Raw genomic sequence first — 16,166 nt, forward strand, 5'->3', positions numbered from 1 at the left:
TGCCCTCTGAGTGATTTGCTCACGACCACCTTCAGATTAGATTAAGATTACTATCAGATTCTCTCCTCCTCACCTGTGGACCTGTTTCTGTTGGAAATCTTTTCTCTCTGAAGGAGGAAATATCCTGAGAAAATAAACTGCCTCTGATTGGCTGCTGTTCAGGAAATCCTTGAGATTCTAGAGCTGCAGGTTACTAATATTTTACTAATCCAATCATCCAACATATTCTAATTATCAGTTCGTAAGAAATCGTATGAAAAGTTATGCACAGTATTTCGTACGTTTTGGACGTTTTTCCTCGAAAAAACAGATCAGTGCGCATGCGCAGGCAGACAGACGAAAAAAGCAGATCCGCGGACGGACGTAAAACTGGGAAAAACAGTGCAATAATTACTTCTTCATGTCTCTAACTACGTTGCTTGATGTTTTGTATCTTAGGGTTAATTGTATGTTAAATTCTATGTTATTTAATGGTGCGTAAGATGCGCAAGGATATCTTGTTTCGAGGCAAGACGTAAAAATACGATGAAATAAGACGAAAAAAACGTCTAAAACGTACGAAATTACGGTGCATAACTTTTCGTACGATTTCATATGAACTCATAATGTGAATACACTGATTCATCTGTTTATTTTTTCGATTAACCGATTATTAGTCGGATAGCAAAATGTTCCTTAGAGGGGATTTTACTGAGTTTAAACCAAGTTACGCCGATCGGAGGTCACTAAAATTAGTGTTGCTTCGGTGTGTAAGTTTGCCAAAAAAATGTCGGACTCCGTAATTTTCTCTGGTCCCCTCCCTGATCTGACCAGTGATGACATGTTTAGCTGCATGTCGTCATTCAACCGCTGGTTGTCTAGGTGGTGTCCTGAAAACAACGTGGGCTACATTAATAATTGGCAATCCTTTTGGGGAAAGCCAGGTCTGATTCGGAGAGACGGCATCCATCCCACTTTGGATGGTGCAGCTCTTCTTTCTAGGAATCTGGCCACATTTATTAGTCCTCCAAAACCCTGACCACCCAGGGTGCAGACCAGGAAGCAGAGTTGTAGTTTAACACACATCTCTGCAGCTTCTCTACTGTTACCCACTCTTTACTCCATCCAGACAGTGTCTTGCCCACGACCAAAATCTAATAAATTAGCAAAGATTCCCAAAGGAGTAAATCATGATAATCTAATTAAAATCAAAATAACTCCAATTGGGGAAAAAGTTAAAACAATTAAATGCGGTCTGTTTAACATAAGATCGCTTTCCTCTAAAAGTCTGCTAGTTAATGACTTGATTTGTGATAATCACATTGACTTGTTTTGCCTTACAGAAACCTGGCTGCAGCAAGAGGATTATGTGAGCATAAATGAGGCAACTCCTTCAAGCTATTTAAATTTTCACATACCCAGAAGTTCTGGGCGAGGAGGAGGAGTAGCAACAATCTTCCAGTCTGACTTACTGATTACTCCCAAAACAATTAATACCTACAACTCTTTTGAAAATTTAACCCTTAATTTCCCTGATCCAAATTTCAAGGCAAGAAAACCTCTTCTTTTTGTAACTTTGTATCGTCCACCAGGTCCTTACTCTGAATTTTTAGATGAGTTTTCAGAGTTCCTTTCTGATTTGGTATTAAATACTGACAGGGTCATCATAGTGGGAGATTTTAACATCCATGCTGACATTGAAGGCGATAGCTTAAGAGAAGCCTTTAATGCTATCTTAGACACTATTGGCTTTGTTCAGAGTGTGAATAGTCCCACGCATTATCATCTTCATACTTTGGATCTTGTGCTGACATACGGCATAGAATGTGAAGAAATAACAGTATTTCCTCACAACCCTGTCCTCTCTGACCACTTTCTAATAACCTTCAGGATTACTTTAACAGAGTTCTCCTCCCCCAAAAGAAGGTTCAATTTTAGTAGATCTTTATCAGATAGTGCAGTTATAAATTTTAAAGAATCTGCTTCACTTTCTCTCTCCTCTGTGTCGCTGAGCAGTGCTGCAGAGTGCAAAAGCTTAGCTTATTCCCCTTCACAGGTTGATGATTTTGTTGATGGGGTTTCTAGTTCTCTGCGTATTGCCTTAGACAACGCAGCTCCTTTGAAAATGAAAACCGTTAAAAATAGAAAGCTTGCTCCTTGGTTTAATGCAGAGCTGCGTACTTTGAAGCAAAATGCTAGGAAACTGGAGAGAAAATATCGCTCCACAGGCCTGCGAGAGTCCTTCCTAGTCTGGAAAAATGGTTTACTGCTGTATAAGAGGACCCTTTGTAAAGCAAGAGCAGCATACTTCTCCTCATTAATAGAGGAGAATAAGAATAATCCTAGATTTCTTTTTAATACAGTTGCCAAACTCACCCAGAGCCATAGCTCTGTTGAACCGTCCATTCCACCTGCTCTTAGCAGCAATGATTTTATGGGATTCTTTATAAATAAGATTGATCTTATTAAAAATAAGATCATAAGCACTCCTCTATCCGTGATTGTACCTGAGGTAGTCATGGAATCTGAACCGGGTTTAGACTGCTTTGATCCAGTTGAACTTTCTGAATTAGCAAAATTATTGTCTTCATCTAAGCCTTCAACTTGTATGTTAGATCCAGTTCCAACCAGGTTATTTAAGGAGGTATTCCCTTTGATCTCCTCCTCCATTTTAGATGTGATTAATCTATCTCTGTTACAGGGATATGTACCTAAAGCTTTTAAGGTTGCTGTAGTTAAACCTCTGCTTAAGAAACCGTCTCTTGACCCAGATGACTTGGTCAATTATAGACCTATATCCAATCTTCCTTTCTTATCCAAAATTCTTGAGAAAGTAGTTGCCAAACAAGTGTGCGATCACTTACACCATAATGAACTTTTTGAAGAGTTTCAGTCTGGCTTTAGAGCTCATCATAGCACTGAAACAGCTCTGGTGAAAGTCACTAATGATATTCTCATGGCCTCAGATAATGGACTTGTATCTGTGCTCGTCCTGTTGGATCTTAGTGCTGCATTTGATACAGTTGACCATAATATTCTTTTAGAAAGACTTGAATATTTTGTTGGAATTAAAGGAACAGCTCTAGACTGGTTTAAATCTTATCTATCTGATCGAATTCAGTTTGTTCATGTTAATGATAGATCTTCAACACGCTCAAAGGTTACCTGTGGAGTACCACAGGGATCAGTGCTAGGACCAATTCTCTTTACTTTATACATGCTCCCAATTGGTAGAGTTATTAGACAGCATGGGATTAATTTCCACCGTTATGCTGATGATACCCAGATATATCTGTCTATAAATCCAGATGAAGCTAACCCATTACATAGATTACAGGCATGTCTTGAAGACATAAAAACCTGGATGACTATTAACTTTCTGCTTCTGAATGCAGACAAAACAGAAGTTATAGTCTTTGGACCAGAGTCTCTGAAAAAGAAGCTGATTAGCCAGTCACTTCATTTGGATGGGATTAAACTGATTTCAGATAATAAAGTAAAAAATCTTGGTGTTATTTTTGATCAGGACCTGTCATTTAAATCCCATATCAAAGAGGTTTCTAGAATTTCCTTCTTTCATCTGAGGAACATTGCAAAAATTAGAAATCTCCTGTCCAGGGGTGATGCTGAGAAACTAGTCCATGCATTTGTTACTTCAAGGCTGGACTATTGTAATTCTTTACTATCAGGAAGTCCACAAACTGTAGTTAAAAGCCTTCAGCTGATTCAAAATGCTGCAGCCAGAGTTCTGATGAAAATTAAAAAGAGAGATCATATCTCGCCTATCCTGGCTTCTCTTCATTGGCTTCCTGTTAAATCAAGAATAGAATTTAAAATCCTCCTTCTCACATATAAAGCCTTAAATGGCCAAGCTCCATCTGATATCAGAGATCTGATTGTTCCTTATGTTCCTAACAGAGCACTTCGCTCTCAATCTGCAGGTTTACTAGTGGTTCCTAGAATTTCTAAAAGTAGAATGGGAGGCAGATCTTTTAGTTATCAGGCTCCTCTCCTGTGGAACCAACTACCAGTTTTAGTCCGTGAGGCAGACACCCTGTCTACTTTTAAGACTAGGCTTAAAACTTTCCTTTTTGATAAAGCTTCTAGTTAGGGTGGCTCAGGTTATCCTGAGCTATCTCTATAGTTATGCTGCTATAGGCTTAGACTTTTGGAGGACATAGGGACCCCCATTTCATCATTCTGCTTCATTCTCTCTCTGTTCTCCTATTCTGCAGAATCTGTTAGTTCAATCTCTAACCTTCTGCTCTCTCTGCTTTTCCTCAGAGTAGCTTTGCCTCGTCTGTTCCTGTTTGGCTGGGACGTCATCCTGGAAAGAAACATCAGCTGTGCTGCTTCCATCAACACCCTTGTTTATAGATGTTGGCGATCGGCCTGTTTTCCAGTGTGGTCCTGTTTCTCTGACCGTGACTGAGTGGATGTGCTCTCTTCGTCCTCTGGCATGGGAGCTGCCTTGGAGCTCGTCTGCCTGGCTGTGTGTTTCCTGGACGGGGCCGCCTTTTACAGCTGCTTTTTGTATCTCTGCTTCTGTCTCCTTGAACCCCAGTCGGCCTCGGCAGATGGCCGCTCACACTGAGCCTGGTTCTGCTGGAGGTTTCTTCCTGTTAAAAGGGAGTTTTTCCTCTCCACTGTCGCTACAAGCATGCTTAGTGTGGGGGATTGTATTTGAGTCAATGAGTCAATGCAATCAACTGGTTTTCCTTAGATAGAAAACTTTGTATCGATTTGACTGTATGATCTGGTTGAACTGTAAAGTGCCTTGAGATGACATGTGTTGTGAATTTGGCGCTATATAAATAAACTGAATTGAATTGAATTGAAAGTTCAGCTAAAAATGTGCCCTTTGAGGAAATATCAATGTACAAAACGATTGTTCATCTTGAATGAAATTAATGTTAGTTTTTGTTTTTTTTACAATTTTGGTATAATTACTTCGAGTGGATTTCTCTTTCAGATAAAGGCATGTTTCAGTCTCTATACTCAAGTTAGCATAAACAGTAGTGTATAGGATTTCCTAAAAGCGCGTTCACGAGTCTACAGAAACCGCGGCAGACCAAACCAGATGAAAGTGCGCATTCAGCTCGGCAAAGAACTCATGCTCTTCCTCAACACTGAAGTCCTCAGACATTTTTCTTTCATTGTTTCTTTCTTTGCACAGGTAAACAGCACATTTCTTCTTCTACGCTTGCATTATCGGCAGAGCAGACGCTGAATGCGCACTTTCGTCTGGTTTGGTCTGCCGCGGTTTCCATAGCGTCGTGAACGCGCTTTTAGAAAAATCCTATACACTACTGTTTATGCTCTAAAAACATTCTAAATGACTTCGTTTCGAGTAAATTCTGGACGCTACCCACTCAGGACACTTGGAATACATTGGACGAGCAGTATGGAGGAATATTGACACGTTTTTTGTGGACTTTTATGGACCTTTCTGTCTCGGTCACCATAGACCTCCATTATTTGAATGTCAGCAGACAGCAAGAAGCCTCCCAGATCTCCAGATGCATTTGAGATATCAAAAAAGTACTCCAGAGTGTTGTTCAGCATGGGGGTGAGTAGAAAATGAAGGCTAATCATGTTTTGGGTGTACTATTCCTTTAATTATTGTTATAACTGATGAATCGCAAGTAATCTAACTAATTGTTTCAGCAAATTGAGACGGTCTTGCTTTTTTTCTTGGTTGTGACTTTTAACATTGCAAAGCATCTTTATGCAACGCTACAACAGCGATAACTTGTGCAATATATAATGTGCAGTTAACCATTTGGTACCGTGTGCAATAACCTGTTTCTCTATATTTCACGCCCACTGCAATAATCATATGTGGATGTGCTGCATATATCCCATGCACCTTCTTCTTCTATTTCAGTTGATGTAACGAGTTAATTTCTCCACTGTGAGATCAATAAAGTCAATCAATCAATACACTAATAGCTCTTCTGTTAGAGGATTGATTGTATTGACTTTGAATAGACTCTTAAACACGTCTTTCTCTTTATTTAGTTGAGCTTATTTTCAGGAGTGTTTAGTGCCTGCATAGTTATTAGATATAATAATACTGTGTGATTATTTCCTAATAAAGGTAGTATTTCATTTTAACCTGTAGTCACAGTGAACTATTTATCACTCAATGTGGATCAACCTTCCTTTAGTTAACATTTGAATGACCAGAGACACGTTTGTTCTGTCTCCTCTGATCGTTCCTACATGTTTGTTTCAGGTTTTGGCCTCTTTGGTGCTTCAGAGATAAACTTTGACGCAGCACCGGTCCTGGGAGTCAGATAGAGAGAGAGTGGGAGGATAAAAACAGGAAGGAAGGGGGAAGAAGGGGCACCGGCCCTCAGCTGGCCTGTTATACTGCTGTTTCTGGGAGCCGGCAGCTAGAGCTGCACTCGCTGAGGGGTTCATGAGAAACGGACGCTCTGCTCTGAGACCGAAGCTGGTTTGGGCCGAGGAAGGAGGAAGGGATGATGGAGCAGAGAGGAAACTCTGGGAGATGAGTTTATCTGGGCAGATTAACCGTCAGATGGAAATGAAACCATTCACCTTCCTAAGATCAGAACAGTATAACTGAATATGGATGCTGCAGCGAGTCAAGCTGTCTTTGAAGGTCCTTTAGTGTTTGATTTATGCAGAAAAGTTACAAAATCAAATCCTCTGCATAGCTGGAGGGTTACAGCTGATGACAAACTGAACCACAGAGTTCAGCCAAAGTTCTCCTGAACAGGAGGCATGATGCAGCTTTTCTTGCAGAGATTAAACCTGATAAGTTGGGAAAAAAAAGAGTTTGCTGTTTTCCCAAATTTCTTAAAAAAAAAAAAAGAAATCTGGGAAAACTTAAATTATTCCCAAAACTGGTGCATGATTTGTTTAGGTTTGTGACCCTATATTGAACCAAGCAAAACACAGATTTACCTTCACAGCCTCAGAAGGGAAAGATTAATGGACAAAAAGTCAACCTGTGCATTAAATTATTTTTATATCATGTTTTTGGCATTCATATAAATAAACTGGTGTGAAGCGGGAACTGGCAACCTTTTCAGAGCACAGACTGCTCTAACCAGTAGCCCAACACTCCCAACAATATTCATTGAAAATATCTGGATTGCATTTCTTTTTTTATCACATTTAATTTTACAAAATGTTTTTTTCCTACATTTTTGTCCGTGTAGAAAATGTTTCCTTACAACAACAATGGAACCAAATTCCTGGCCTCTCAGCAGATTCACTGACATCCAGCTACAGCAGCTGGTTGGGAGTAAAAGTGCTGACATGACGGACGGCGCCGTCCATTACTGATGACCCCTAACAAACTAACATCATGTTTTAAAGCCTTACCTTGACCCCCCCATGGGAATTCCTCCTTCAGGCTCCACAGTAGCAGGTAAGATAGTGACTGAGCTTTGATGAAAGCTTTAGAAACATCCGCTCCACATGAGTCACTGAAGTGAACCTACCGTACAGGATGAGGAACCAGTTCTTCCCAACTGTCAGCGCAGGTCCCCAGCAGGCCGCTCATATCTCAGTGTGTGTGTGTTGGTAGGGGTGTGTGAGGGTTTGGCAGCTGCCTGCTCGCCCCTGATAGCGCTCAGTCCTGCAGAAGCTCAGCAGAGGTTCACAGCATGTAATCCACCAAGAAGAAGATCTGCTTCTTTTTTTCCTTCTTTCTCTCAGGTCTCCTCAGTTGTTCCGTCAGAAACCTTTATTCCTGCAGTCGGCCTCTCCTCTCCTCTCCTTTCTTCTCCTCTCCTCTCTTCTCTTCTCCTTTCCTTTCTTCTCCTCTCCTTTTCTTTCTTCTCCTCTCCTCTCCTCTCTTCTCCTCTCCTTTCTTCTCTCTCCTTTCTTCTCCTCTCCTCTCCTCTCTTCTCCTCTCCTTTCTTCTCTCTCCTTTCTTCTCCTCTCCTCTCCTCTCCTCTCCTCTCCTCTCCTCTCCTCTCCTCTCCTCTCCTCTCCTCTCCTCTCCTCTCCTCTCCTCTCCTCTCCTCTCCTCTCCTCTCCTCTCCTCTCCTCTCCTCTCCTCTCCTCTCCTCTCCTCTCCTTTCTTCTCCTCTCCTCTCCTCTCCTCTCCTTTCTTCTCCTCTCCTTTCTTCTCCTCTCCTCTCCTTTCTTCTCCTCTCCTTTCGGCTGCCTCTCAGCTGTCTCTCCACTCCCTTCTCCACGTTTCTCTCCTCCTCTTAAGGCCCTTCCCACATTTTTCATTCTCTCATCTTCAGAAACTTTTAATGTCCTTTTGTGTTTTCATTTATTGCTCCTTCTGACATGTTTTATTTTAAATTTGTCTCCTTTCCTCGGTCAGAATGCATCTCATTTCTTCCTGATGTTTCTTTTGCTTGCAGACATAGATAAATGTAGACTTTCTCTTCCCCTGTGTTCTCTGTTTTCCCAAGTTTTTAAAGAAAGGTCCAGTACCCCCCTCCCCGCCCCCTCCCCCTCCGCTTGCTGAGTATCATGTTTGGCTTTTAACTGAAGGACTTGGCTCCAGCTCAGGCCTCATACATCAATAATCTGACTGCAATTCTCCAAATAAATATTGGGCCCTGAAGGAGGCTCAGCACCTCTGGGTGTTTGGATCTTAATCTAAACACAGAGACAGAAACTGAAAACATGTTTGGCAGCAGGACTGGAGGCATTTTGTCTGTAATTATCACCAACAAAGAAGTTTAATGTTTATCTAATTGTTGTGTTTTCCGCACGGTTTTAAGCGCGGCCACATTTGTGGTTCACACGGCCATTCTGCAGAAATGTAAAACCCATGAGAGCGCAGAGAAATATGTGGAGCTGTTTAAAGCCACCGCATCCATCCAGCCCCCAGCTCAGAGGGAAACCAGACTTACAGTCTGAACTTTGCAATTTAACTTAAAGCTGGTTTGTGAAATTCTCCAGATGGTCGTTGTGACAGTTGGATTCAGTCCAGCTGATGTTCAGGATCCCCTCTTGGGTTGATCTCTGCTGCCGCTGCTGCAGTAGATTATGAAAACATCTACACTGCTTCCTCTTCCTGCTACGTTTATCATGTGGACACCAGGAGAGATTCACTGAAGACATGTTGGTGGCACCAGGCTGGACTCCCTTTCACCCTGAAAGCCGACCAACTAACAGCAACATCACTGGACCAGAAGTTTGTCCTGGAAATGAATAGAATTTAAGATCCTCCTTCTCACATATAAAGCCTTAAATGGCCAAGCTCCATCTGATATCAGAGATCTGATTGTTCCTTATGTTCCTAACAGAGCACTGCGCTCTCAATCTGCAGGTTTACTAGTTTAAGGCTAGGCTTAAAACTTTCCTTTTTGATAAAGTTTATAGTTAGAGTGGCTCAGGTTATCCTGAGCTATCTCTATAGTCATGCTGCTATAGGCTTAGACTGCTGGAGGACATAGGGACCCCTTTTTCATCATTCTGCTTCATTCTATTTCTATTCTCCCACTCTGCAGAATCTGTTAGTTCAATCTCTAATGTTCTGCTCTCTCTGCTTTCTCTTATTGTAGCTCAGCACAAATTAGAGGGTTTGTTGCAGCCACTTTATTACCATAAATTGACCATGGGGACATTATTTATTTAAACACTACAGTTGGCATCTCTATATGATATAGAGGCTGTTTATGAGGAATACTGACATTCATCAGAGGGTATTTAAAAACTCTTTCCTGTAACTTTCGTCGGGAAATTATTGTAATTTAGAATCAAACTAATCTTCTTTAATGAACCACATTTGTTCAGCAAACTTATGCTTTTCTTTACAGAGTAATGCATTAAGCTGTGATGCTGCATCTTTAGCATGTTACTGTCTCTAAATATTATAAGTGAGAATAAAAGACTGCCTCCACTCCTCCTCACCCAGAACTTCTAGATGTGCTCTCTTCATCCTCTGACATGGGAGCTGGCTCGGAGCTCGTCTGCCTGGCTGTGTGTTTCCTGGACGGGGCCGCCTGTGAAGCTGGTTGACAGTTGCATTTTGTATCTATGCTTCTTTTTCTATGTCTGCTTCTGTCTCCTTGAACCCCAGTCGGCCTCAGCAGATGGCAGCTCACACTGAGCCTGGTTTTGCTGGAGGTTTCTTCCCGTTCAAAGGGAGTTTTTCCTCTCCACAGTCGCTACAAGCATGCTTAGTGTGAGGGATTGCTGAAGAGTCAATGAGTCGATGCAATCAGCCGGTTTTCCTTAGATAGAAAACTTTGAATCAATCTGACTGATGATCTGGTGAACTGGAAAGTGACCTGAGATGACATGATGTGAATTGGAGCTATAGAAATAAACTGAATAGAGTTAAAATGGAAGGTTGCTGGTTTGAATCCAGGCTCAGTCATCAGCCATGTTTCCATCAACCTTTCTTTGTCCCTTTTGAATGATCACATCAGAAGAGCTTGATGGAAACAGCTAAATTTCAAGTCGTTGTTGCGTAAAAGCTTTTCACACTTTCTTGATGCGGCTTTTGACTTTTTTTAAAAGGAGAAAAAGAGCAAGAAGAGGAGATAGAAACACATCTGTTGGATAAGTTGTGATTTAGTGAATGTTTGCTTCAAAGGCCTGGTGTGGTGTTTCTGCTGCGGCTGGCGTCTTTAATGCATCACATTTCTCTCTCCATGTCTCCAGTTAGCCTGATTAATACAAGCTGCTGTGATAAAGTCAGTAAAACTCCCCTGATTGCAACACGTTCATTAAAACTCCAGTCCATTACTGATCTGTGGTTCTTGCTAGCTCGCTGACTCTACTTCCTGTTTATTACAGCCAATGGGATTTACCATTAAGCAATACTAAGAAGTTGCCTAGGGCCCCAAGTACGTGTGGGCCCCATAAAACTCTGTTTACAACTATTCCTTACTTGTGCACATTCATTTCATACCCTCTTTCAGACCCCTCTAGCACTTTGATTTCTAAAAAGCTCCTAGCACCAAATCTAGAGACTTTTTTCTGCTGCTGGAGACTTTGGAGACAACATCTAAAAGCAGCGAAGCAGCAAGTAGATTGGTAACCCCGCCTCCTGCTCTCCTCTATCTTGTCTGCTGTCATGATTCATGCAGCTATTATTTCATCCAAATGAAAAATGGAGAACAGAGAAGCAGATCATGGCTTGTCTACAGTGAAAAGAAGGACTGGGTTATTTACTTTGGCCTTTTTGGAAACACAGGAAGGAGCAATCAGCTAAGTGAGCTTAGTGCTTGGAAAAAATCTTTCATTCCTTTAGAGACAGCATGAAAAGTCAGCTGAGTACAAAACATAGAGAGGAAAACAAGAAGAAAAGGGACAAGAAGAGAGGGACACAACCTAGAACAGATAATGGATGTCTATTCTATTAACATTTCTCTATCTGTAGAATGGGGCTGTTTGATGTCTTCTCCATTCAGAGGGGCCCCTGCCTGTCTTTTCCCAGGGCCTTAAATGTCCCAAATCCACCCCTGGCTTGAAGCTACAGAACAGAGCAGATAAACATCCAGAGCGTCGAAGCAGGAAGGCAACTTGACACCAGTTTGATCAGCATCCAGATTTCTGTTTTCAGAATGCCTTCGATGTGAACACAGCTTAACAGCTTCATTAGGGGTTGTAGATTTTTAATTATGTGATTTCCACTTGAAGACAGTTCTTGTGTTCTTGAACATTTTTGATTTTAACTTGTAGATTTTTTTGTTTTGTCTTGAGAATCTTTGATTTTTGATTTGATTTTTTCTCAATCATATTAGTTTTGTCCTACTGTTTAGTTCCAAAGTAGTAAATTTTATTTGTAATGTCTATACTTGTATTTTCAGGAATGAAACATCTGATGTCACATGTAAATATTGGAAAGCAGAAGACGTAAAAACAAATCATATATTTCTCTGTATTTATTGACATATTAACGTACTCTGACCTCTACTCATACAGTTCTTTCCACCCAGAGAAATCCTTTAAGAGGAATCTATGTGATTCAAAAAAACAAAAACAATAAGAAATATAAGGAAGTTTATAATACTGATCGTCACACAAAGTCAGACACTGGCCCAGTTTTCCCACATGCTGCATCAGCTGGCACATTCTCAGCGCTCCGACACATGGCAGCTAGAGATAAGAGGCATCCTGTTTATGCCCATCCACTCCCTCATTGAACACCCACTCTGACAGCTGATGGTGCATGGGGGGGGCGTGTCTGCGCTGTGTGTGTTTCACACATACAGTATCAGTCAGTCAAAATGGCCCATCCCAGTCAAATGCCAGCCAAACAGCAATCCACTCCCCTCCAACTTCTAGCCACTATAGTGACCCCCCCTCTTGCATATTTTTTCCTCTGACTCCACCCTTTCACTGAATTAGAGGGTCTGACCAGGAGGTGGCGCTTCTCTTTAGATCTTAGTGTCCACAAATCATGACAGAAAGAATATTTTACTACAAAGATTGATGTTAAAAAAGAAATTGTAGGGGACCAGCCAAGGACCAGCCAAGGACCAGCCAAGGACCAACCAAGGACCAGCCAAGGACCAGCCAAAGACCAACCAAGGACCAGCCAAGGACCAGCCAAGGACCAACCAAGGACCAGCCAAGGACCAACCAAGGACCAGCCAAGGACCAGCCAAGGAACAACCAAGGACCAACCAAGGACCAGCCAAGGACCAGCCAAGGACCAACCAAGGGCCAGCCAAGGACCAGCCAAGGACCAACCAAGGGCCAGCCAAGGACCAGCCAAGGACCAGCCAAGGACCAACAAAGGACCAGCCAAGGACCAACCAAGGGCCAGCCAAGGACCAGCCAAGGACCAGCCAAGGACCAGCCAAGGACCAGCCAAGGACCAACCAAGGACCAACCAAGGACCAGCCAAGGACCAGCCAAGGACCAGCCAAGGACATACCAAGGACCAGCCAAGGATCAGCCAAGGACCAACCAAGGACCAGCCAAGGACCAACCAAGGATCAGCCAAGGACCAGCCAAGGACCAGCCAAGGACCAACAAAGGACCAACCAAGGGCCAGCCAAGGACCAGCCAAGGACCAGCCAAGGACATACCAAGGACCAGCCAAGGATCAGCCAAGGACCAACCAAGGACCAGCCAAGGACCAACCAAGGATCAGCCAAGGACCAACAAAGGGACCATCCAAGGACCAGCCAAGGACATACCAGGGACCAACCAAGGACCAGCCAAGGACTAGCCAAGGTAAGTGGGGAAATTTTGAATGGCTGCTACTGTAGAGCTACATTTACAAAGGTTCTGCAACTGTTATAAAGCCTGTATAACTGTAAAATTTGAACATTTTGTAAAAATATTTCAAGCGTGAGACGTTTACAGGTATTTCTATTTAAAGATTTATTTTATTTTTATTTTATCTATTTTATTGGCCAATTCTGGCATGTGTTGTTTTAAATATTGTCTCCAACTCTTCCAGACATCATTAGTCCATCTCCAATCTATCCATGCAGTTATTTCCTCTATAACATAAATACTTGATTTTACATCAATCCATCCTTCTGTTGGGATCTGGAGTTGTTCCACCTTTCCCCAGCAGAGTGCGCCGTGGGTTCTCTGGGCTGGAGCTCACCAGCACACCTGGAGCTCGTCAGCCCATTAGAGGACCCCTCTACTTAAGCAGATGCCAGACCTTTCTTCGACGCCGCAGTGTTAGCTAAGTTTAGTTAGCGAACCTGAGCCTCCTTGTCTTTAAATTTTGTCCCCTAGAGAAAACCGTATTCTAACCAGCCTTTGTCTTGTCGCTCCTAAGAAAACCTGTCTCTCGTGTGAAGCTCTGGGAGAGCTTAACCTGAATCTGCCTGCCTGCCCTAGAGAGCCAAACCTGAAGATCTCACTTTGGAATCCACCTGCTGCTCTCGGAAGGAGAGCTAACCCCTCAATCCAAGGTCTGATCCAACAGTCAGAAGTTAGACGCTGCACCTGCTGAGCACTTTGTCAAACCAACAGTCTCTGGACCCAACCGGTTCCCCCCCTCTGAGAAGAAAGCCTGAAACTCTCCAAGGTATAATCTGCAATAATCAGAAAACTAAGCAACGCTTCCTATCCACCTGGTTAACCAAACTGTCATCTCTGCAGACGCCTGAGAATCCAGCCCGGACCTGTTTCCTGAACGCAGTCTAATTTTGTGCAAACATTTAATAAACTCTGTTAAACTTTTCATCTGTCTACTGGTAGTGTTCTGCATGTGGGTTTGATTCAGAACCAATCATGACACCTTCCACTGTAGGAGTACTACGCCATCTTCTGGTTATTGCCTTTTTAGCAGCCAGAAGCAGTATTCTCAACATTTTGTCATCCTTCCCTCTTTTTAAATTTAATGTTCCAATATTACCAGGAGACATTATATCAAAACAATGGGGAATTCTAAATTTTTATTTTGAACCAAAGTAGCTTTATTAATGGGCAACCTCCGAATATCTGTTTCTCCAGCACCACAGCATCTCCAGCTTTGGGAATCACCTGAACCTGATTGAGTTCTTCCAGCCATACTCTCTCCAAACGAGTGAACATGTGGTTTTCCATTCATATTCATTAATCATCTCCCAGTCTTTCTCTAGCACCTGAATATTTGCTTCCTTCTCCGAACTAAAAAATTATAATGCTGCATCCTCTCTTCTGTTGTGGTCTGGCTACAGCACCGCATCCACAACACAAACAATTTCCTTGGCCAAGAGGCGGGAAAAATATCACCCAGCAAGGTGATTCCAGCCATTATAATTTGTTATTGAACAAATTACAATCAGTTGGCTTATGTGCAAAGGCTGTTACATGGTTCCAGAATTATCTTGTAGATCGTACACAATGTGTCCATGCAGAAGGTTATAAATCTGAAATTCTTGAGATAACCAAAGGGGTCCCACAAGGATCTATTCTGGGGCCCATTCTGTTTTCAATTTTTATAAATGACAAAAATACATTTATATGCTGATGATACAGTGGTTTGCACTCACGCTCCCACCACTTCAGGGGCTGTACAGGAACTTCAGGTTGCATTTCAGGCATCACAAAATACATTGTTAAGTTTAAAATTGGTTTTAAATACACAGAAAACAAAGTTTATGGTTTTCTCAAAAGCTCGATCACAGCTACTTGACAAATGTAGTATCTTGTCCTTAGATGGGAAATCCATTGAGAGAGTGTCTTCATACAAGTACTTGGGAATATGGATAGATGATAAGCTGTCTTTTAAAGTACATATCAATACATTAGTGAAGAAGCATAAAGTAAAGCTTGTTTTTTACTTCAGAAATAAATCTTGTTTTACCTTCAGTGCTAAGAAGCAACTTGTAGAAGCTACCTTTTTGTCTGTGATTGATTATGGAGATATATTGTACATGCATGCTGCATCCTCCATCTTGCGTCATATTGACTCAGTGTACCATGCATCATTACGATTCATTACAAATTCTAAGTCCCTTACTCATCACTGCATTCTTTATGATCTAGTTGGTTGGACATCACTAACAATTCGTAGAAAACAGCTCTGGTATATCTTTATCTATAAAGCAATACTTGGTAAACTCCCACTGTACCTCTGTAACCTCCTCTCTGTGAGTTCCGGTAGTTATCAGTTGCGCTACTCTCAGTGGTTACTTTTTAATGTACCCCGAGCTTCAACTGAGTTGGGAAAAACTGCATTCTCCTACTCTGCACCTCGGTGATGGAATAACCTCCAGAAAGAGCTGAAATTAGAAACTCTCGTGTCCATTAATGAATTTAAAGCAACCATGAAGAATGTAGTGATGGAGATATGTGCTTGTTTTTCCTGAGATGCTCAATGTGTTTTAACATACTGCTCTGATTTTATTTTTTATTTTATTTTTTATTCTTTATTTCATATTTTGCAAAATGTAATATGTGGTAAATATGTATGAACTTCCTGTGGTTTGGCTGCTACCTTGGCCAGGTCTCTCTTGAAAAAGAGATTCTGAATCTCAATGGGACTTCCTGGTTAAATAAAGGTTAAATAAAAAAAAATAAAATAAAGCATCAGCTGCTATATCTCCACTTGGGCCACCTACCTGATCTGGTGGAAGGAGTGAATCCTTCCTAGTCTGGAAAAATAGTTAACTGCTGTGTAAGAGGATGCTTTGTAAAGCAAGAGCAGCATATTTCTATTCACTAATAGAGGAGAATAAGAATAATCCTAGATTTCTTTTTAATACAGTTGCCAAACTCACCCAGAGCCATAGCTCTGTTGAACCGTCCATTCCACAGGATCACAAAAGATCACAATT

The 16,166-nt window shown here is 41.8% G+C and overlaps 1 protein-coding gene and 1 long non-coding RNA gene across 3 annotated transcripts in view; one reads left to right on the forward strand and one right to left on the reverse strand.

Moving 5' to 3' along the window:
• Positions 1-7,809, reverse strand: part of ripor3 (RIPOR family member 3) — a 57,361-nt gene extending 49,552 nt beyond the window's left edge. The window contains exon 1 of one of the 2 annotated variants that reach the window (XM_038279709.1): positions 7,455-7,809. The gene's annotated coding sequence lies outside the window, so the exon portion shown is untranslated. Of the gene's footprint in view, positions 1-7,335 lie in introns of both variants that reach the window. The other variant, XM_038279710.1, reaches the window with a different exon arrangement.
• Positions 7,810-13,155: 5,346 nt separating this feature from the next.
• LOC119779829 lies at positions 13,156-14,068 on the forward strand. Its single transcript, XR_005280301.1, has 3 exons — positions 13,156-13,586; positions 13,679-13,930; positions 14,005-14,068. It is a non-coding gene; the product is annotated as an uncharacterized LOC119779829 (long non-coding RNA).
• The last annotated feature ends 2,098 nt before the right edge of the window (positions 14,069-16,166 follow it).

The sequence above is a fragment of the Cyprinodon tularosa genome, unplaced genomic scaffold (genome assembly GCF_016077235.1).
Source record: "Cyprinodon tularosa strain WSP-4 unplaced genomic scaffold, ASM1607723v1 ctg152, whole genome shotgun sequence".
NCBI classification, from domain to species: Eukaryota; Metazoa; Chordata; class Actinopteri; order Cyprinodontiformes; family Cyprinodontidae; genus Cyprinodon; species Cyprinodon tularosa.